Genomic DNA, 22,393 nt, shown 5'->3' on the forward strand with positions numbered 1-22,393 from the left:
ATATCTAAAGGAATCAAATTCATTGACTTAGTAGGATGGTGGATGCCAGGAACTGGTGGCTAGGGGAAGAAGGAAATTGTTCTGTGGGTATAAAGTTTCTGTTATGCTAAATGAAGAAATTCTAGAGATGTACTATACAACATATTTTCTTCATCAATACAGTATTCTGTACTTCAAAATTTGTGGAGAGGTAGATATGTTAAGTGTTCTTACCACCAATAAATACATACACACATACACACTCTTTCTGCTGCTATCTTGGTTCTGTGTTCCCTCGTAAAATGCCCAGTGAAGCCACGGAAACTGTCCTTGCTACAGAGCAGGAGTTGCCACAGCCCCAATCTGAGACAGGGACATCTAGAGATGTGCTATACAACATATTTTCTTTATCAATACAGTATTCTGTACTTCAAAATTTGTGGAGTGGTAGATATCATGTTAAGTGTTCTTACCACCAATAAATACATACACACATACATACTCTTTCTGCTGCCATCTTGGTTCTGTGTTCCCTCGTAAAATGCCCAGTGAAGCCACGGAAACTGTCCCTGCTGCAGAGCAGGAGTTGCCACAGCCCCAATCTGAGACAGGGACAGAATCTAACAGTGATGAATCAGTACCAGAGCTTGAGGAACAAGATTCCACAGGACAAACCCAACTGGCTGTAGCAGCTGAAATCTATGAAGAACCAATAATTAAGTAAAAACAGAGCCAGAGTGAAAAGAAGGCATGGAAGGCTGTAAAGTATACAGAATATGTGCATATTTACAATATTGTGTCTTGGACAGGTTACGGGGGTTACTAGGGAACTATCCAGAAATCTAAGCCTATCCTCTGTGTCATCACAAAACCAGATGTCTATAAGAGCCCAGCTTCAGATACCTACATAGTTTTGGGGGAAGCCAACATCAATGATTCATCTCAGCCAGCACAGCTAGAAGCTGCAGAGAAATTCAAAATTTAGTGAAGCTAAACATTCAAGAAAACACACAAACTACAACTATGCAAGAGGAGAGTGAAGAGGAAGATGTTGATGAAATAGGTGTGGAAGTTAAGGACATAGAATTGGTCATATCACAAGAAAATGTGTTAAGAGTGAAGGCAGTTCAAGCCGTGAAGAACAATGGTAGTGATATTGTAAATGCTATTATGGAATTAACGATGCAACCATCTAAAAATGAGAAGCTTTTTTTTGCTTCAAAAAGAGTAACTGCAGCCTGGCTGGTGTGGCTCAGTGATTGAGCATCTACTCATGAACCAAGAGGTCACTGGTTTGATTCCCAGTTAGAGCACATGCCCGGGTTCCAGGCTCAATCCCCAGTAGGGGGAGGGGGTGTAGGAGGCAGCTGATGGATGATGTTTCTCTCTAATCAATGTTTCTATCTCTCTATTCCTTTCCCATCCTCTCTCTAAAAATCAATGAAGACATATTATTTTTTGCCCTAGCCAGTTTGGCTCAGTGGATAGAGTATCGGCCTGTGGACTGAAGGGTCCTGGGTTTGAATCCGGTCAAGGGCATGTACCTTGGTTGCGGGCACATCCCCCAGTAGGGGGCATGCAGGAGGCAGCTGATGGATGTTCCTCTCTCATTGATGTTTCTAACTCTCTATCCCTCTCCCTTCCTCTCTATAAAAAATCAATAAAATATATATTTTAAAAAAAAGAAAAAAGAAAAAAAAACACATTATTTTTTAAAAAGAGTAACTTCAACTTGGTTTGAAATTTGTGCTTTTCTACCATTGATGGAATTATGGCTTCTTGTGGGATGAAAATATAAATAAATGGATGTAGTATGTGAAAAAGTGATATTAGAGCAATTTCTAGTCAATTTTGGAAGAAAAATGTGCTTTCTCAAAAATTTTATGTAGAACTAAAATTCTTTCCTATATGGCAACAGAAGATACTTTTAAATATGTAAAGTTTCAAAAAATGTGAATATTGATGAATATTGACTTATGAGGAAAAAACACTGAATATATTTTTAAGCCTAATAAAATATAAATAAAAATTAATAAATAAAACATGGCAGTATTCCTGTATGAAGGAATATCTGATTATGAATGTGTTAAACATAAAACTAAATAAAAATCAATACTATAAATAGTTACATAAAATTAAACATAAATGTAATAAATAACATAAAATACATTCTTGATGCTAATAAGAAAGCACATTCCATAAATAAGAATTAATTTTACAAAGGCACATTGGTTGGACTTGGAACAAGAAACTAAAAAAGTGTTATTGATTTTAATTTAAAAAATAAGTCAAACATTATTTTGAAAAGCATAAGAACCCACTAGTAGAAATAAAAAGAATAATTACCTTTCACATCACTATAGAAGATAAGAAGCAAGCATACAGATTCCACATGACAAATGACAAGAGGCAAATGCAACAAAAAAGAAATATAAAAAACAAAACTGAGAACATAAAACAAAGTGACAGAATTAAGGCTACACATAACAGTGATAACAGTAAAGGAAATTGCTTTAAACTAGTCTGTTTTTAGAAAGGAAATATTCTCAGAAAGAATGACAAAACTAAATCAAATTTTAAAACAACTCAGGAAAATGACATAGAAATATTTTAAGTAAAATAATGGGTAAAGTTTCATCATGGAAAAACAGAAAGCAATCGTGAATGGAAATGCTAATAGCAAACGGAAGAATTTAAGGCAAAGCACAATGACTAAGAAGATTAGGATCATTTTGTATTTCTAAAACAGTCACTCATCGGTGCAAACCAAATGGTATTAAGTCATTGTGCATTAAATAATGACACAACAAAATATATAAAGTAAATATCCTATCTAAAAAAGAGGTAATATGCAAATTGCCATCACTCCAACACACAAGATGGCCGGCAGGGGAGGGCAGTTGGGAAGGACCAGGCCTGAATGGGAGGGCAGTTGGGGGTGATCAGGCCTGCAGGGGAGGGCAGTTGGGAAGGACCAAGCCTGAAAGGGAGGTCAGTTGGAGGTGATCAGGCCTGCAGGGGAGGACAGTTGGGGGGGACCAGGCCTGCAGGGAGGGTAGTTGGGGGCAACCAGGCCTGCAGGGGAGGGAAGTTGAGGAGGACCCGGCCTGCAGGGGAGGGCAGTTGGGGGGGACCAGGCCTGCAGGGGAGGGCAGTTGCGGGGGAACCGGGACCCGGCCTGCAGGGGAGGGCAGTTGGGAGGGACCAGGCCTGCAGGGGAGGGCAGTTGCGGGGGGACCAGGCCTGCAGGGACAGCAGTTAAGGGTGACCAGGCCTACAGGGGAGGGCAGTGCACAAATGTGTGCACCTTGAAAGGAACATAATTCCACATTTGCCATGTGTTCTCTATCTTTTCCCTCCTTCCTTTCTGTCTCTCCCTTTTTTTCCTTCTAAACCATTCAAAATTTCAAACTTCATAACACTTTATTACTAAATACTTAATTATGCATGCTCTAACAACAAGGGCATTCTCTTATGTAGCCAAGATACCATAATCAGACCTAAGAAAAATAAACTATTTTTTAATATTACCTAAACACAATTTATTTTTAAAACCTTTACAATTTGCTAATTTTTCCAAAGAAGTGTTCTATAGCCTTCCTCGCTCATCCCAGTCTATGATCTAATCAATGTTTATACATTGCCGTTGGTTTTTAGTGTCTCTAAGTTCTAATGGACTTAACTTTTAAAAATGTCATGTTGGTCATATGAGCATGTCCTGCATTCTGGATTTGTCTGTTTTTTACTCCTGAAAAAAAATTAGAATAAATAATTTGGCAAGAAGCTACAAAGCTGATTGCACTTCTTACTGTAATATACCAGGATACACTATGATGTGAGTCAAACTCTGTAATATAGACGAACATTTTATATCATATTAGAGGCCCAGTGCATGGATTCGTGCACTGGTGGGGTCCCTCAGCGTGGCCTGTGGTGATCAGGCTAAAACTGGCAGTCTAACGCTACCTGCCACTTCTTCCTGCTGTTCCTGCTCATCCCAGCCCCGAGGCACCTGCCACCACCGCCACTGCCACTCAGTAGGCTTGCTGCCACTTCACCCTGCATCTGGTGCCCCTCTGTCAGCTGAGCAGCGCTCCCACTGTGGGAGCACACTGACCACCAGTGGCAGCTTCAGCATTTAGCATCTACCCCCTGGTGGTCAGTGTGCATCATAGTGACTGGTCTACCAATCAACCAGCTAACTGATCGTTTAGGTTTTTATGTATATAGATTATTCCAAGATTCTTCCATGAAGGTTTATCTCATAATTTATTTTCCCAGACGAACATTTTTCTCTCTAAAGATCACACTTTAGAGTGTTACATTTTATATCATATTAGAGGCCCAGTGCATGGATTCGTGTACTGGTGGGGTCCCTCAGCATGGCCTGTGGTGATCGGGCTAAAACTGGCAGTCCAACGCTACCTGCCACTTCTGCCTGCTGTTCCTGCTCATCCCAGCCCCATGGCGCCTGCCACCACCGCCACTGCCACTCAGTAGGCTCGCTGCCAAATCACCCTGCATCTGGTGCCCCTCGGTCAGCTGAGCAGCGCTTCCACTGTGGGAGCACACTGACCACCAGTGGCAGCTTCAGCATTGAGCATGTACCCCCTGGTGGTCAGTGTGCATCATAGTGACTGGTCTACCAATCAACCAGCTAACTGATCGTTTAGGCTTTTATGTATATAGATTATTCCAAGATTCTTCCATGAAGGTTTATCTCATAATTTATTTTCCCGCTTGAGAAAGTATGTTGTGTGGGCGTCTGTGGCATCCTCTTACTCTTGCCTGGAAAGAAGCTTTGCTTTCCTAATCATGTTTTTACTAAAATCTAACTGCATTTAAATGTCACTTTCAATAGGGAAGCCAATTTCATGCACATTTTCAAATGACAAGCAGATTATCCTGCCACATTTATTTGTTTTGTTTTGTTTTAGTTGGTGTGACCAGATGTCATTAATTTTTCTCTAAAAATTTTAATCCCATATATAAGATTCAGGGCTTTAGAAATACAGGGTGGGCCAAAAGTAGGTTTATAGTGGTTCATATGGAAAATAACACAGTAATTAATAAATAATAATACAATAATAATCTGTGTTTAACATACAACTGTTTTGCCCACCCTGTACTTTATTTAAATGCATTGTTTTACCTTTGTTCTTTATGGAGTAAACAATATTAAAAGAATGCACAATATTTAAAGTCCAGTAGGGTAGACAAAACCTGGTTTTCAGTTTGAAGCAAAATTATTAAATTATAACAAATTTACTCTAGAATAATTAATGTATTTTATTATCTTTCATATCTACGCATACTGATCACCAGGGGCCAGACACTCCGACCTGTAGGTTAGCTTGCTGCTTGGGGTCTGGCCAATCAGGAATGGGCGCGATGGGCTGGGCATGCCTTGGAGGACTCCTGCATCCTTCCCCAGCCCCAATCATGCACTGGTGGGGTCCCAAATTGTGAGAGGGCACAGGCCAGGCCGAGAGGCCCGATGCACAAAATTCATGCAAGAGTAGGCTTTCCTTCCCCTGGCTGCTGGCACCGGCTTCCCTCTGGCACCTGGGACCCAGGTTTCCCTTGCAGCCCCGGCTTCGTCCAGATGGTCATCTGGAAGGACGTCCAGTATTATTAGCATATTATGCTTTTATTATTATAGACTAGAGGCCCGGTGCACGACGGGGTGGGGGTGTACCTCATCCCAGCCTCCACCCTTTCCAATCCAGGACCCCTCAGACATCCCTCTCGCAATCCAGGACCGCTGGCTCCTAACTGCTCACCTGCCTGTCTGCCTGATTGCCGCTAGCTGCCTCTGCCTGCCTGCCTAATTGCCCCTAACCGCCTCTGCCTGCCAGCCTGATCTCCCCTAACTGCCCTCCTCTGCCAGACTGATCACCCCTAACTGCTCCCCTGCCAGCCTGATCACCCTAACCACCTCTGCCTTGGCCCCCACCACTGTGGCTTTGTCCAGAAGGAGGAGCGGACAACGGGAAGATGTCCGGTCTATCTGGTCTAATTAGCATATTACCCTTTTATTAGTATAGATAATGATTCTCCTGTTATCAAGTTATTACAAAACTGAATATCTATTTTTCATTTTAAAATTAAAAACTATATATTGGCATAAATACTTAGATTTTATTTTATTTATTTATTTATTTATTTATTTTTGCCTTAAATTAGCAATTTATTATCTCACAGTTATGGAGACCGGAAGTCAGTATCCCTGGGCTGAAATCAAGGTGTTGGCAGAGCAAAGCTCCCTCCAGAGGCTCCAGGTTCTTCCAGCTCCTGGTGACTGCCAATACTTAGATTTTAAAGATATATTTTAGACAATTATGGGACACTAGAAGCCTGGTGCATGAAATTCTGCACAAGATGGGTCCCTAGGCCTGGCCGGTAATCAGAGTCAATTGGGTCTTTCCTTCCCCTGGCTGCCTTCATTCCGTGCTGTCCCCCGGTAGTCAGCACATGTCATAGCGAGCAGTCGAATTCCCAGTCGGTCAAACTCCTGAGGGGACAATTTGCATATTAGCCTTTTATTATATAAAATAATAAGTGTAAGAAATGGGTTACATAGCAATAGGTCAAAGCTTATGCTTGTTTTATGACAGCATATAATTGAACTTAACTCATTATTTTATTTTCTTTTTCCTTTCTCTGACTTAAGCTAAATCTTAGTTTCACATAAACTAGAGTCTCTAATTAACTTAATAAAAAAAAGGATGCCTTTATTTAAAAATTTTTTTAAATATATTTTTATTGATTTCAGAGATGAAGGGAGGGGGGAGAGAGATAGAAACATCAATGATGAGAGAGAATAATTGGTCAGTTGCCTCCTGCATGCCCCTACTGGAGATCGAGCCCACACCCCAGGCATGCCACTGAGCCACACTGGTCAAAGGGGGTGTCTTTAATTAGGCCTCCTGTGTAGCTGAGATTTCAACATGTAAAAGGACAAGGTAAATACACACTCACCTCTCCTTATACACCCTCCTATTCCCAGAGGTTTTGTCCTCCAGATAGTTGATCCCATCTGTTTATCTGAGTATTGTCTATAGACATCAAGTTAATGGGATAGCTTTTCTTTCCCTTTGTCTTCTTGCAGTTGTGTGAGAGGCACTGTCTGAGCATCATAAATCTCCATCAGTCTGGTATAGCACTGGCTGTTTAGCTCCAAGTAGGCAGCTTATGAATTCTGATGATTTATGGATTTAATCTTTTCTATAAATGAGTGTGGAGGCTATGCAACAGGCCCCTATTTACAATGAAAACAGCAGATAAATAAGTAAATAGATAAATAGATACATGACAAATAGATAGATAATCATAATAACCTTGAGATTAAGATATAATGTTACAAGACAATTAAGATGGAAGGAAAGCATTTTTAAAATTCTTCTTATAGGGGTGATTAGCAAACTGGTATGTGCTCTATCTGTAACTTTCTATGGATGAATAATTATAATATGCAGGGCTGTAGTATTATATCCACAGTACTAATGCATTAGAGTACACCCATTATCTCATTGTCCATGGCATTAATTCCTGATTTATCTGACATGCTTTGAATAAAGGTTCCTATGTCAGCACATTTTCTGAAAGTACACTGTGAGTTTAGAATATTAGAGATGCAAGATGCTTTTATCTTTTTTATTGAATATATTTGGCATATAATATTATGTAATTTATAGAGTACATGTTAATTTGCTACATTCATATATTGTAATATGATTGTCATTGTAAAGATATTTAGCACCTTTATCACATTTTATAATTATCCTTTCTTTTTAGAGCTTTGAATAATTAAGTTTTAGATGTTCTTTAGGGCTACAAAAGTATATAGAGTAATTTTACAATCCAGCTTGTTAGAATAATATGTATTAAATTATCATTGACTACATTTTAAAATATTTGTTTAAAAGTGATGGCATAAACTTCATGGTCCACTATTTAAAATTTAATATCTCAATTATTAATTCTGCACTAAATAGGTAAGATTGTTAGGCTACAGAATTTAAGTTAAGTAAGTGATTGTTGTAGGAAAATGTTGTCATCACTACTGTCAGAATCTTCACCATCATCTTCGTCTTCATTGTCATCATCTTCATTACCATAGATACTTTTCATTAATAAGTTTTAGGTTAACTTATATCTAGATTTTAACCCTGACTCTACCTCTTATCTGTATTACCGTAATGAGTTACAATGTCAGGTCTTCAATTATAAAATGGAAATAGCAATAGATTATATCTCATGGAGCTTTATTAAGATTAAATTTTTTAAGTTGTTATAAAAGTATGTATCACAGTTTCTAGGACATAGTAAGCATAGTAAGAGTTATAGAAGTTGTTAGAGTCAAGATAAAAATAGTAGTAGAAGGATATTAGCAGAAGAATAGGATGATGGTAGTAATATTCGTCGTTGATAATAATGCCTCATGTTTTCTTAATATGAATCTTATAATCACTCATCTACTGATGGACACCTGGGCTGATTCTAAATGTTGGCTATGGCAAATAACTCTGCACTGAACATATGGGAACATATATTCTTTCAAATTAGAAATGATGGAGAAGGGATCCTAAATTTAACAGAGTTGATTTTAAATTGTCCGTTTCTCAACAGAAAAATGGGAATAATAAGAATACTCTGAGAACAAAATAAGTTCTTATAGGGTTTTTATGAGAAGTGAATAAACTAATACATTTAAACACTTATAGAAGTATCTAAATATTATGATATGTTTATTGTATTACATCACTGGGCTGAGGTGTAATTTGATGTCTGTAACCAAAAATTATATTTTAACCCAGCAGTATATTGCCTGCAAAATCAGCTTGTTGTTATTATAGGTAGCAATTACCATACCGATTAATGAAGTTGAATTTATTTACTCATCAGAGTTGTGAGAATGTTAGGTAATCCACTGTCAAGTATGCTAGCTCCCTAACATAGAGAATAGTTGACTATCATTTGTTAGACATATATAATCTACAACCTGGGTTCTCTTCAGAGATTCCCTAAGGGAAGACAGTTTCCAATCTATATTAATTCTTCCAATGCTTTGCAGCAGCCACTGGAGCTGTGTCTGCCCCTTCATGCCTCTGGATCATTTTTAAGGGCTAATTCCTGTATTGCATTCTTTTCTTCTTAAGATAGTGGTTTCTGATACAAGCCACAATATTATACTATAATCAAACTTGGTAGGAAGACACATTAAAGCTAGTCTTATCTATGATCTCTCCTCTCTTTTTGTTATTCTATTATCTGAATTCTACCACTGAACTTATATTAGCATTACTTGGGGAAAACAGATTTTTAAGTACCATTCTACTGTCTTTTTAAATATATATAGTTGATTTCAGAGAGGAAAGGAGAGGGAGGTATCTGAATTCTACACTGAACATATATTAGCATTACTTGGGAAAAACAGATTTTTGAGTACCATTCTACTGTCTTTTTAAATATATATAATTGATTTCAGAGAGGAAAGGAGAGGGAGAGAGAGATAGAAACATTAATGATGAGAGAGAATCATTGATCGGCTGCCTCCTGCACACCCCCTACTGGGGATCAAGTCCGAAACCTGGGCATGTGCCCTTGGCTGGAATCGAACCTGGGACCCTTCAGTCCATAAGCTGATGCTCCATCCACTGAGCCAAACCAGCCAGGGTTCTACTGCCTTGAAGACCTTACTCAAGTGTCAGATTAAACTAGTCCATCTAAATCACCATTTGAATATAAAGTGCTTGAATATGTTTTTTCTTTGTTTCTCAATTCTTCCTGTTTGTGTTTATTAAGATTTTTACCTCTGGAAATTGAGGATTTCTCAAAATTCAGGAAATTTAGGCTCTTTATTTTTCTATTTTTCTTCTTTTCTATTATTTTTCTCTTCTTCTTTTGGGATTCTAAATGTATGCTAATCTACTTGATATCATCTCCCAGGTATAAGACTCTATTAATTATACTTTACTAGAGGCCTGCTGCATGGATTCGTGCACCAGTGGGGTCCCTCAGCCTGGCCTGCACCCTCTCGCAATTCAGGACCCCTCAGAGGATGTCAGACTGCTGGTTTCTGCCCAGGGATCGGGCCAAAACCGGCAGTCTGACATCCCCCCAGGGATGCATTAGTGTATGAAGTGGCAGGCTGCTGGGGAGGAGCCTGAGCCCATATTAGGTGCTGTGCTGCTCCCGCTCATCCCGGCCCCACTGCACCTGCCACCACTGCAGCTCAGTAGCACTGCCAGGGAGGCTGGAGAGGCTCCTGTCGCTGCAGCTGTGCTTGCCAGCCATTAGCCAGTGTCTGGCACCCATCAATTAGCTGAGCATTGGTCGCACTGACTATCAGGGGGCAGCTCCTGCATTGAGCATCTGCCCCCTGGTGGTCAGTGCACATCATAGCTACCGGTCACCCAGTCGACTGGTCGTTTGGTCGCTTAGGCTTTTATATATATTGACAGTTTTGTTTTCTCACTGTGTGTTCTCCAGATTTATTCATTTCAATGGGTTTATCTCTAAGAATGTTTTCTGTCTTCTACCTTCTATTAACTCTTATCCAGGTTAATTTTTCAGTTGTACCTTTCAGTTTTAAACTTTCCATTTGTCCTCTTTATAGTTACTATTTTTATGGTGAGAATCCCTATCAGTTCACTCATAATGCATATTTTTTCTTTAAGTTTACAAACAGTATTTATAATACCTGTTTTAAAATGCTTATCGATTATTGTAATATCTGGGTTATCTTGATTACTTATTGGGTTTGATTACTATTGGCTGATTTTTGTGTGTGTATACATAACATTTTCATGTTTTCCACATGTCTAGTGATTTTTGTGGGATAATGAATGTTATGAGTAATATGTTGCAGAAAATCTTGATTCTCTCATGGTTTCTGAAAATGTTTCCATTTTAATGAGCAGTTAACCTGGCTACACTGAACTTTGTCTTCCCAGCACAAAGAATAATTTGAGATATCCACTTCTCTCAGCTGCCAGTTAATGCATTCTTTCTGGGACATCTGAGATTATGTTTGAATGAGAACCATATATTGACCAACCAATATTAGGGTGAATTTTTAAAAAAATATATTTTATTGATTTTTTACAGAAAGGAAGGGAGAGAGATAGAGAGTTAGAAACATCGATGAGAGAGAAACATCGATCAGCTGCCTCCTGCACACTCCCTACTGGAGATGTTGGATTCGTGCACCAGTGGGGTCCCTCAGCCTGGCCTGCACCCTCTCGCAATTCAGGACCCCTCAGAGGATGTCAGACTGCTGGTTTCTGCCCAGGGATCGGGCCAAAACCAGCAGTCTGACATCCCCCCAGGGATGCATTAGTGTATGAAGTGGCAGGCTGCTGGGGAGGAGCCTGAGCCCATATTAGGTGCTGTGCTGCTCCCGCTCATCCCGGCCCCACTGCACCTGCCACCACTGCAGCTCAGTAGCACTGCCAGGGAGGCTGGAGAGGCTCCTGTCGCTGCAGCTGTGCTTGCCAGCCATTAGCCAGTGTCTGGCACCCATCAATTAGCTGAGCATTGGTCGCACTGACTATCAGGGGGCAGCTCCTGCATTGAGCATCTGCCCCCTGGTGGTCAGTGCACATCATAGCTACCGGTCACCCAGTCGACTGGTCGTTTGGTCGCTTAGGCTTTTATATATATTGACAGTTTTGTTTTCTCACTGTGTGTTCTCCAGATTTATTCATTTCAATGGGTTTATCTCTAAGAATGTTTTCTGTCTTCTACCTTCTATTAACTCTTATCCAGGTTAATTTTTCAGTTGTACCTTTCAGTTTTAAACTTTCCATTTGTCCTCTTTATAGTTACTATTTTTATGGTGAGAATCCCTATCAGTTCACTCATAATGCATATTTTTTCTTTAAGTTTACAAACAGTATTTATAATACCTGTTTTAAAATTCTTATTGATTATTGTAATATCTGGGTTATCTTGATTACTTATTGGGTTTGATTACTATTGGCTGATTTTTGTGTATGTGTATACATAACATTTTCATGTTTTTCACATGTCTAGTGATTTTTATGGGATAATGGATGTTATGAGTAATATGTTGCAGAAAATCTTGATTCTCTCATGGTTTCTGAAAATGTTTCCATTTTAATGAGCAGTTAACCTGGCTACACTGAACTTTGTCTTCCCAGCACAAAGAATAATTTGAGATATCCACTTCTCTCAGCTGCCAGTTAATGCATTCTTTCTGGGACATCTGAGATTATGTTTGAATGCGAACCATATATTGACCAACCAATATTTTTTAAAATATATTTTATTGATTTTTTACAGAGAGGAAGGGAGAGAGATAGAGAGTTAGAAACATCGGTGAGAGAGAAACATCGATCAGCTGCCTCCTGCACACTCCCTACTGGAGATGTGCCCGCAACCAAGGTACATGCTCTTGACTGGAATCGAACCTGGGACCTTTCAGTGTGCAGGCCGATGCTCTATCCACTGAGCCAAACCGGTTACAGCTATTAGGGTGAATTTTATACACAAATGTTTGCACTTAACTCTTTCCAGGAGCGCCTGTCCCTCATTGTCATTAAATATATGGCTATTCTACCATCTCTGAACTCTGTTATCTGACATCTCAAGAATGGAAAATTATGTTTCTCTGCCACCCAAATCTTGAGGGATATAAAGTGCCTTTGGTCAACAGACTACAAAATAAAAAATCACACATGTTATATATTGTCTTTCAAGGCAGACTCTCATATCTTCTGCCTGATTTTGGTCACATTTTAGTCACTACATATTGTTGTTGTGTTTTAATCTTGGCTTGAATTTTATAATTGTTATATGTAAGAAAATTACTCTATTCAAGCTACTCCAGAATTATTGAAATAATAAAAACTAAGATTCTCTTTTTCTTAAAAAAAAGTGAATAATTATAGTATATGCCATATGGGTTTTTTTTGTGAGTGTAAAGTGAGATAATTTATATAATCCTTTTTGTGTATATTTTGAAACACTAATAAAAAATGCTATATACCATTATAATACTAATTCTATTGTTTTTGTTCTGGTATCAATTTTTTAAAAGCATTTTTTATGATTGGGCATCTTCTGTTGAGGAAAAAATCTAAGATAATTATGATATTAAAATATTCTATACTGTTCTCATTAAGGCTTTTCTATTTGGGTAAAAACATTATGTTCAAATGTTGTCTTGAATTTAAATAAACTAAAATACTTTCGATTCAATACTTACTAAAGAACAGAATTTAACACTATATGAATTAAGATGTAAGAAAACGTATTTAAAATTTAGAAGAGACTTTTAGTAACATCATATAATTAATATGATTGGTGCCCTAACCGGTTTGTCTCAGTGGATAGAAAGTCGGCCTGCAGACTGAAGGGTCCCAGGTTCGATTTCGGTCAAGGGTATGTACCAGGTTCGATTCCAGTCAAGGTCATGTACCTTTGTTGCAGGCACATCCCCAGTAAGGGGTGTGCAGGAGGCAACTGATCGATGTTTTTCTCTCATCGATGTTTCTAACTCTCTATCCCTCTCCCTTCCTCTCTGTAAAAAATCAATAAAATGTGTTTTAAAAATTACTTCTATAAAAAAATTATTAATATGATTGGAATTGCAACATTATTTTTTAAGACTTCCTTATAGCTTTTTAATGTTTTTTATTGATTTCAGAGAGAGAAAGGAAGAGAGGGAGACAGAAATGGAAACATCAATGATGAGAGAAAATCATTGATTGGCTGCCTCCTACATGCCCCCTACTAGGGATTGAGCCCACAAGGTGGACATGGGCCCTGACTGGGAATGGAATCGTGACCTCCTGGTTCATGGCTCAATGCTCAACTACTGAGCCACACAGGCTGGGATATTTTTATTTTTTATTTAGATTAACTACATGGCATCTAGAGGCTTTAAATTACCTCTTCTGTCATAAAATATCTCCTTTAGATAAGTAAATATTTTTATTACTTTCAGGTTAAGTATAAATGTGATATTAACCACTGGTTGATTAGGTAGATCTACAGAGAAACAAGAATATATATCAGTTTATAAAATAACTTTAGCTTTTAGATTGCAATCAACATTTGGAAAATATTGTTGGGCTTTCCTTTTTTTCATGCCTACAAAGAAGTCAGTTGTTTTCAAAAGATGGCCATTTAGAAACCATCCTCAACTGCTTCCTTTGCTTTAGTAGAATTTTTTCTTTTGACCATCATCACATCTCAGAAGCTTTTGCTTCTAACCACCTGAAACCTAAACATAATTCCACTGGCTGAAAAAACATCCATTTTGGACAGTCAATTGTATAAAAAAAACCTAAGTAGTACCATTCAATTGATTTCATACTAATTTCAGTTTGGGAATTGTATAGGTGAGATATTTAATATATTATAATTTTATTTGCTTTATTCTAAAGCTCCAGTTTTGTAAAAGGGTTAAATATTATTTGCTCATTGTAAATTTTCCAAGTCTCTTTTAAAGTGTGAGTTTCATTCTTTACTTTGTTTCTTAGATCTGAGTAATTCTTTAGTTGTGACTCTTCTTTCTACATTCTTTCCCCCCCCTACTGTTTTGATGCAAGAGGCTATTTTCAGACTTTAAGCTACACACTGAATTTTCAGGATGAACTAGTATGTGCCAGTCTCCAGTGTCTTCAGGAACACTGATATATGGAATATATAGAAGTGCAGAAAAATATTAATGTAGTACATTTTCCTCATGTATTGTGTACCAAGAGAGTTGTCTGTGATAGAAAGCTGGCTAGAATTTGGTTGGCAGAAAAAATGGTGATGCTGAGGAACAAACTCAGATTATCTCAATCCATAAAACTGTGTTTTTTTTCCTATTTATTACATGCAAGATTCTAGACATTGAACTATATTAGATTTTATTAAGAAATTCAGGGAAATGCATATTATAAATTTGGTGATGGGTTTTGGTGGGAGCAACGAGAGTAAAACTATTAGCAAGGTGCCTCTTGGAATTTTTCTTGTATGCCACTAAAATAACTGATATTTAGTGACTTTCATATTAAAAATATCAACAAAATAGTCCATATTTTTTAACAAGATTATTCTTCTAAGAACCTTAGGTATATTTTTTCTTGCTTGATTTTTCTTTGCTTTATATGCAATCTATTCACAGTTTCTCTTTTACTCACATATCACTGAGCCCTTATTGAACCGCCTTGGAATTCAAAATACTCTTTTTAAATTGCTTGCTATAAAATAATTTAAAAATATTTCTTGTCAGCCAAATGGACAATACAATTTCCCTCTCTCAGTGAGAATGGATTTGAAATCCAAAATAACATCCAAAAATATAATCAAGGAAAAGAATCACACAGAAAATATTGCATGTTATATTCATCAAAGCATAGGTCAGAAATATTTTCAGTTGATTTTCGGATCACTGAATTAGCGACAGTTTCATTGAATTGTGATACTTGAAAGCTGAAAGATGTTATCAACTATGCAAGCCTAGGGAACTAGGGTATATCTGTAAAGTACATTATTTAGAAGAAAACTCTAACTGGCTATGTAGCATGAGGAAAGTTATCAGTATTTCGAGGGCTCTATTTTTCCCCATGTATTATAAAGGTATTACAACAGATTATGCATCTCCCAGCTGCATTTGAGCTATAATTTTGCCTTATTTATGGGAGAGTTAGAGAAGTATATGCATCTACACTCAGATCTATATAAATTAAACAAGAGGTTAGTGGGTATTTTTGATAAAAAATCAAATCTTGATAGAACATCTTCCTTTATACCTTCATATATACATAAATAATTCTTCATTTTTTATAATTTAAAAACTGCTGCATAAAACATGCTCCCTTTTCTAACTGTTGTCATAATTCCACTTATCTTACTGTATTATGATATTTAAAATAATATTAACAGTAACAGCTCTCACTACTGAGCATTTAAGCACAAGGCATTGTGTATTCACTTTCTATAGTCTTATTAAATTATTTATAAACTAGATGCCTGGTGCATGAAATCTATGCACTGGCGGGGGGGGGGTCCCCACAGCCCAGCATGCACCCTCTTGCAGTCTGGGACCCCTTGTTCCTTACCACTTGCTCACTGCTCCTTAGCACTGCCGCGGAGGTGGGAGAGGTTCCTGTCACTGCTGCTGCACTTGCCAGCCATGAGCCCGGCTTCTGGCTGAGCAGCGCTCCCCCTGTGGGAGCGCACTGACCACGAGGAGGGCAGCTCCTGTGTTGAGCATATGCCCCCTGGTGGTCAGTGTGCATCATAGTGACCAGTTGTTCCAGTCATTTTGCCATAATGGTCGCTTAGGCTTTTATTATATAGCTGTATCTATTAAAATATTTATCAAGAATTTATTATATTCTGGGCATAATATTTGTCATGATCCTTATTTGATAGATGCTATATAAGGAAGTTTGTTATAAGTTACACAACTTGCAGATACTAACAATTATAATTTTGATTTCAGTGATCCTGGCCAGCTATGGCAGAATTAAGATTCATAAAACATGCTGAATGACAGCTTCCAACTTTAATCTGAACAGGTAAAGTAGTCTTTTAATTATGCGTGAGATTATAGGGATTAGGTTGTAGCTTAGAAGATAGAAGCGGATTTCAGGAGTACATTTTAATGATACATGATCTTCATATTGTATTGTGTGCCCTAAACCCCAACTCAAATCGTCTTCTGTCACTATATAGTTGACCCCCTTTACCCTTTACTATCCATCATCTCCCCTTCCTTCTGATAACTACTATAATGTTCTCTGTGTCTATGAGTTTTTGTTTGTTTTTCTTGCTTGTTCATCTGTTGCTTTCAGTTTTATATCCCACATGAGTGAAATCATATGGTTCTTAATTTTTTCTGTCTGACATATTTTGCTTAGCATGATATCATGCTTTACTCTTATTCAAATAAATGTTCAACTATGTGAACATTACATTGACTCATACACACAATAGAGAGGATATTTTTTGTTTGTTTTTTAAATGTTCTTATAATCTGGATGCATCATCCATTAAGGCTGGATGCTCAAGGAATATTTAATATAACTCTGTTTGTAGAGCAAAAACATAATATTAATGTATTTGTCCTTTGGGAGAAGTTAAGTTTTTATTTTACTACAGGGGGGAACTTTGCCAATAAGATTATATCAAGCACCGTGTAGACCCCTTAAGATGAAATGCAACTCAAACTATTAAAAAAGCACAGTCCTTTGAAAGTACCTCTTAGCTAAATTGTCTCCACCTAAATTGCTAAACCAACAAATGTTTGCCCATGTGACTCTAGGTGTTACTGAATAATCTGTTTTCCTAGTTCTAGGACATCAGCTTCTTTCCATGGTTACTCTCCTGATACCAGTCCCTAATGCAACCCTTTGAGACTTTGGCTAAGACTTCCTGAATATGGGTTATTCTTCATTGTCACTCAAACTTCATTGGATGCTCAGCTACTAATGTTATCTAGTCACTAGGTACTTGATGTCACTCAAAATTTGTATAGCTCAATCAAACATTAACTACTTTGGCTTTCTACTTAACTTCTTCAGGAATACAGGGTAATATGGTCAATGTTTGATCATATATACATTTGTTCATACATTCATTCAATCTACAAGTAATTATTGTCTAATATGTTCATATACTTTTCTGGCCACAGGTGAATAAGGTCACAGACTAGAAAATACATAAACAGAACAGAACAGAATATATTCATGTAAAATAGAAAGGACTTCCTTAGTCTTGTAAAAGATTATTCACCAAAAGCCTATAGCAAAGTTGGTTACAAAAATAAAAAAAAGGATTAAGACACTCACGGACAGTTTCTGTTTAACAACTTACCAGAAATTCTTTTCAAAAAAGTAAACACAGAGGGAAAAAAAAACAACTAAAATTAATGTTAACAAAAGATTAAGGTAAAAAAAAAACTCACCAATATTCGTAGACAAAATTGTCTAAAATAAGAAATGCTTCAAAGGATCTACTAGTCATTAGAATGAGGAAGGATGTTTATCAAGATGTCTCAATATATAACTAATACTAGAGGCCCGGTGCACAAAAATTTGTGCACTCGGGGGGCGGGGGGAGGGGGGGGCCCCCAGCCCGGCCTGTGCCCTCTCGCAGTCTGGGACCCCTCGGGAGATAACGACCTGCTGGCTTAGGCCTGCTCCCGGGTGGCAGAGGGCAGGCCCAATCCCTAAGTGCAGCCCCTGGTCAGGCTCAGAGCAGGGCCGATTGGGGAGTTGGGGCGCCGCCCCGTCATGCACAGAGCAGGGCAGATTTCCATGGTTACTCTCCTGATACCAGTCCCTAATGCAACCCTTTGAGACTTTGGCTAAGACTTCCTGAATATGGGTTATTCTTCATTGTCACTCAAACTTCATTGGGTGCTCAGCTACTAATGTTATCTAGTCACTAGGTACTTGATGTCACTCAAAATTTGTATAGCTCAATCAAACATTAACTACTTTGGCTTTATAATTAACTTCTTCAGTATTACAGGGGAATAATATGGTCAATGTTTGATCATATACACATTTGTTCATACATTCATTCAATCTACAAGTAATTATTGTCTAATATGTTCATATACTTTTCTGGCCACAGGTGAATAAGGTCACAGACTAGAAAATACATAAACAGAACAGAACAGAATATATTCATGTAAAATAGAAAGGACTTCCTTAGTCTTGTAAAAGATTATTCACCAAAAGCCTATAGCAAAGTTGGTTACAAAAATAAAAAAAAGGATTAAGACACTCACGGACAGTTTCTGTTTAACAACTTACCAGAAATTCTTTTCAAAAAAGTAAACACAGAGGGAAAAAAACAACTAGATTTAATGTTTACAAAAGATTAAGGTAAAAAAAAAAACCTCACCAATATTCGTAGACAAAATTGTCTAAAATAAGAAATGCTTCAAAGGATCTACTAGTCATTAGAATGAGGAAGGATGTTTATCAAGATGTCTCAATATATAACTTCAGTAGGAATTTTACAAAGCAGCTATACATGCAAATTGTGGTTTGTAAAATGATAAAAGTTATATGATAGTAACACTATGTAAGATCCTTAGTAATATAACTAACAAAGGAAGTACAATATCTTACTGCAAAATTAAAAAAAAAACACAAATATTGAAGGATATTTATGAAGACCAAAAAGGTGAGAAAATATACTTTACTCTTGGAGAAAAAGTCTCAATATTTTAGACATATTTTTTCTTTACCTTTAGGATCATTAATGTCAATAAAAATAGTATTAAGACCCCCAATAGTTTCTTTTTAACAACTTGAAGTTTATTTTAAAATTATATGATAGCAAAGAAATAAGAAACACTCAACCACTTCTGAAAAAAAAAATAAAGAGAAAGGTGGAAGGATATATCCTGCATGGTATCAAGAGTATTATTTTAAAAAGTACAGAAACTAGAACATTTACTTGGTTATTAAGAATAATTGTCTTGGGAAGAGAAAAGAGACAAATAATCAATAGAGGACACAGGAATATTTTCACTATTATATGGAAATTTAATATGTAAAAAAAGTCTCTTTGCCAGTGGCTAGGGAAACATATGCATATGAATTAACTGTCCTAGGACAATTATTACCACATCATAGGAAAGATTCACTTCTACGTCGGTTAGAAAAAAGTAAACTTATATTTAAAGAAGAAAACTAACCATTTTAGAGGAGAATATAGAAATATATTTATATGATCTCAGGATAATGAAAGACTTCTCATTACAAAATTTTAAATGTGCAACCCATAAAGACATGCACTAAATGTAAAATTTCTGTGTATTAATTAATTCAACAAATTTTCATTGATCACTGTGTACCTGGCATTGCGCTAGAGGCTTAGGATGCATTAGTGTATAAAATAAATAAAAATGTTTGCCCTTATAGAGTTTGCTTTCTAGTTAAGTTTTTTCAATGTGCATGTCTTAGTCTGTTTGAGCTTCCTTCACAAAATACCACAGACTGGGTCTTATAAACAACAGAAATCTCACAGCTCTATAAGCTGGGAAATCCAAGATCAAGGGTTTGTTGCTTTTTATATTTTATACTAGGGGCCCAGTGCACGAATTCATGCACCATGAAAGGAACTGTGGGCCATGAGACTGTGGTGGGCACATGGACGGGTCTCAGGCCATCCTCTGTGCCCCCGCCCAGTCCCTCCTGCCATGGCCCATGGTTGCCTGTCTGCTGGCAGCCCCACTCCCACCACTGCTTCCATGTGCTGACAGCACCAGCCCCATTCGCACCCAGTGACAGCATGGAGCAATCAGGGCCCACGCCTGCCACAGGTCTGAGCAGTGGCTGCTCCCCCAATTGCCCCTTGGGAGCAGGGGGAGGTGGGGAAGCCTGAGTGGCAATCGGGGCCGGCAGCTGCTGCTTGGACCCGCTGATGGCGGCAATCGGGGCTGGCAGCTGCTGCTCGCACCCGCTGATGGCGCTGAGCAATCAGGGCCAGCACCTGGTGCTGGCAGCGGGTGCAAGTGGGACCGGCGCTGGCAGCAGGTGCGAGTGTTGGGTGGGACCACAGCGTGCAGGAGCAAAGAATTTTCAGTAACCACCAGAGGCTTGCCCCAATGACAGCAACCAGCACCCCGCCTTGGTCTGGTGCCCCCACTCACCTGTTCCACCATCTGCTGACATGTTCCATGCTCACCCGCTGGTGGTCAGCACACATCATAGCGACCGTTTTTTCAGTTGTTCTGCTGTTTGGTCTATTTGCATATTAGGGTTTTATATATATAGATATTAATTTTTATATATTATGATATCTGTTGCAACTTCTCTATTTGATAGCATCAGTTTCAATTTACCTACCTGTGCTTTGTTTGTAAATTACAAAATAGTCAAATAGGTGTGTTTTTTAAGAAACTGAATGTATCATCTCCTGTTTTTTCTGCTATGTTCCTCAAACCTTCGTTCACCTTGACTCATCACTTTCCCTCTCCATACACCCGGACTGCATTCAACCCTTCCTAAGCCCTTAGGCTGTGAACTCACCTGTGCCTTTCCTATCCATCTTCTTCCCCAGTACCACTGCCATTACCTAGATTGTATGCACCCTTTCTCCATGCCGAAGTGGTGTAATATTCTTCTCGCCTCCCTCTGTGCCTACTCCAAAACCAGGTTTTCTCCATTTTAATTCTGTTGCTATAAAATATTAAAGACTTTATATTGCTCACCAAAAAAATATATAAACTCCATTTTCTCTTTCCCAAGGACAGTAACCACTGGTGTCCACCTTTCTTAGTTTATCTAATTCACATACTCTTAGATCCAACAAATTTAAATAAGATGACATTCCATGTTTTTCTAACTTCTACATCTCTGACTAATAATTCCTCTAGAGTTAACCTTTTTTGACTATGCTGAAAAGTTAAATTGTACTACAGTGGGGCCTTGACTTACGAGTGTCCTGACTAACGAGTTTTTTGAGATACCAGCTGTCTCTCGGCCGAATTTTTGCATTGAGTTGATAGAGTAATTTGAGTTAACGAGCTCCTTAACTAGCTCCTTAACAAGCTCGGTCTTGGGACGAATTAAACTCGTAAGTCAAGGCCCCACTGTATTTTGATGTATTATGTTTTTATCATAATTTAACATATTTAATACCCTAATAGATAAATACTATCTCCCATTTTGTAAGGTAAAGAAATTGAGCATCACAGGGATAAAGTACAAGCATCTCTGGTATCCACAGGGGATTGGTTCTAGTACCTCTTGTGGCTACAGCCATCCACAGATGCTCAAGTATTTATATAAAATGGTGTATTTACATATAACCTATGCACATCCTCTTACATGCTTTAAATAATCTTTGATGTGCTTATAATAACTATCCTATATAATAAAAGGCTACTATGCAAATCAACCGAATGGCAGAACGACCAGTCTCTTTGACACGCACTGACCACCAGGGGGCAGATGCTCAACACAGGAGTGCTCCCTGAAGTATTTATAAATGGTGTATTTACATATAACCTATGCACATCCTCTTACATGCTTTAAATAATCTTTGATGTGCTTATAATAACTATCCTCCTTAATAAAAGGCTACTATGCAAATCAACCGAATGGCAGAACGACCAGTCTCTTTGACACGCACTGACCACCAGGGGGCAGATGCTCAACACAGGAGTGCTCCCTGGTGGTCAGTGCACTCCCAGAGGGGGAGCGCTGCTCAGCCAGAAGCCGGCCTCATGGCTGGCAAGTGCAGCATTGGTGGCGGGAGCCTCTCCCACCTCCGTGGCAGCGCTAAGGATGTCTGACTGCTGGCTTAGGCCTGCTCCCCGCACTACCATAATATAACACTAATAAATTATTATATTTATTTGGATATGGAATTCTACCTTGCAACATATTTTTATTTGTTTGGTACATACTTAATTATGCTGAAA

The 22,393-nt window shown here is 38.1% G+C and overlaps 1 pseudogene; it reads left to right on the top strand.

Annotated features, from left to right (window-relative positions):
• Nucleotides 1–520: 520 nt before the first annotated feature.
• The window catches only part of LOC102247757, a 134,090-nt pseudogene continuing 112,217 nt past the window's right edge, over nucleotides 521–22,393 (top strand).

Source organism: Myotis brandtii, unplaced genomic scaffold (assembly GCF_000412655.1).
Source record: "Myotis brandtii unplaced genomic scaffold, ASM41265v1 scaffold335, whole genome shotgun sequence".
Classification (NCBI taxonomy): domain Eukaryota; kingdom Metazoa; phylum Chordata; class Mammalia; order Chiroptera; family Vespertilionidae; genus Myotis; species Myotis brandtii.